We start from the raw sequence: 2253 nt of genomic DNA, 5'->3' as shown, positions 1-2253 counted from the left end.
AAGGACGTAAGACACAATTTGTACAACCTGGTCGTCGTCCTTCACAACTAAAATTTTCCCCCAGCTTTACCTCAGGCCATTTGTATCACAATACAGAACCCAGAACCCTCTAGCCTGAATTCTCTGAAAGATCATCCCACACATTATTCCTTTTAAAGGCACTGGCCTTACTATCACATGGCTAAATGTGTAAGCCAATGTACAAAGACATTTCCAGTATCTCCATATTATTTCGGGATTATTTTATTTATTAGACTCTGAATTTTTCCACTACAGCCATTAATAAAATGCAATTACATGAGTACTTACATATTTACATAGGATTTCATTTACAAGTGGCCATTATTCACTAATTATTGCTGCAGCAGAAATGTCTGTCTTATTCAAAACTCGATGTAAAATGAGACTGACTAATTTTGCTGAAGAGTCCTTGAAGGATGAGTATAGAAGCAGCTGAACACAGTGCAAACCAGACAGTTTATATTTTTCTGATGAGAGGAGGAAATTGTGTATTTCTTCCTGTGCACACAGAGAAGGGTCTGGATACACAGTGGTCATGACTTAAGAACAAAGGGGCAGGCAGCTGGAAAACATGCGTTGATTAGGGGGGAGGCATTCTTCGGCCACCAACTGGTCTTGCAAAAAAATAGAAAAATACAGGTAAATGATGGAGGAGAGTGTGTAGAAAGACACAAAGGTGCTCACCATGAGAAGGGTGCTTTGGGTGGCTCTGATCTTGGGGGAGGCTCTGGGGGACACTCTGGTCCTATAAATGTGCTGGACCTGCTGCTTATGCCTGCACAGGGTGGAAACCATAAACCCACTGGCCCAAGTTCTGAGTCCCAAGCACAAAACATCATGGGAGGATATCAATACCATATATGGTAAGTCTGTGTTTTTGTCCTGAAGTGTAGAAGTACAGTATCCAAAATCCACAGTTTGGGGAGTGTTTTTGTTGCTCCATCTGTCAGTCATGTACACAGGAACCGTAATCTTTAGCATTATGTTCAGGATTCAGCAGAGGACATTTAAGGGGCCAATGTACTTGGGAGCTTTCCCTTTCAGCACTGCCCACCTGGAGTTCCAGGGGCTGATGGTGATGGCCTGATAGACACTCAGGAGGCACGTGGTGCCAACGGACACACCCCTGGACACTCTGTGAACAAAGAAAACAACTTTGCCTTCAAAGTCATTGAGAAAATATCTCAACTCAAAAGCTGCCATGGTCTCTGGGATTCCTCTCTAGAGAATGACCAAGGAGTTGGTTAAAGTCAAGTGCCTGCGAATCCAATCTATGGACTTCGACCTGTATCCCCTTAAGTCAAGGGATGATGTATAAGACAGAAGGGCATGAAGTTCCCCAGGGCTCCAACGACTATCTGGAATAGGAAGATCACAGCAAATTTCCCATCCATTAAGGCCATTCTATCATTCTCCAGGGCTCAGTGTTCGCATTCACAAAGAGAGGACTCTGCATGAAAACATGAGCTGTGGGCTGATTGTTTGTGAAAAATAAATTCAAAAATTCTCCCCTTGCTACTACTTTTTCCTGAGAATTTCTTTCAAATACAAATGATTTCCCAAGTTTGATGTACTTCTTTAGATAGTGCTCATTTAGTCACTCTTACTCATGCTTTACCTATTGTAAATTATTTAATATTTACAGTTGTATGTTTTACAGACAAGCAGAATTTAATTAAAATGAGGTTATATGACTCATTTAAATATTGCAATGGCCAGGTTGCAATAAACTTGTTTACCATCATGCTACACTCTCAGAGCTACCTGGCCTTATCTTTTTTTTTTTTTAAGACTTTTTTTTTTTAAGTAATCTCTACACCCAACATGGGCCTCGAACTAACAACTGAGTTCTTATTATCCAGAGTTGCAAGCTCCACCAACTGAGCCAGCCAGGTGCCCCTACCTTGTTCTATCTTTAAATAATCCACATATATGCATGCATACATTACCATATTTGAAATTTATTTTAATTTAGGTTTGGTTGTGTCAATTTCTGATTTTTGTTAAAATATTTGTTCCATGAACCATCATTGTTTGTGAATGAAGATGAAAACGTCTTAATAAGGACCTGACTATTATCCATGTACAAAATGGATTTACCAAATCTGGACCAATGTTAGTATAGCAACAGAAATAATCATATTATTTTTTTGCCAGTGGAACCCACAATAGAAATTACTGTGTAGTATTTCACTTTTGCCCTAAACTATGGGATCTGTAATTTAAATAAAA

The 2253-nt window shown here is 39.5% G+C and overlaps 1 pseudogene; it reads right to left on the bottom strand.

The window, feature by feature from the left end:
• Positions 1–478: 478 nt before the first annotated feature.
• LOC113247415 (vomeronasal type-1 receptor 2-like) lies at positions 479–1424 on the bottom strand (annotated as a pseudogene).
• Between the last annotated feature and the right edge of the window lie 829 nt (positions 1425–2253).

This window comes from Ursus arctos, unplaced genomic scaffold (assembly GCF_023065955.2).
Source record: "Ursus arctos isolate Adak ecotype North America unplaced genomic scaffold, UrsArc2.0 scaffold_19, whole genome shotgun sequence".
In the NCBI taxonomy this organism is placed as follows: domain Eukaryota; kingdom Metazoa; phylum Chordata; class Mammalia; order Carnivora; family Ursidae; genus Ursus; species Ursus arctos.
This window is presented reverse-complemented; position numbering and strand designations above follow the sequence as displayed.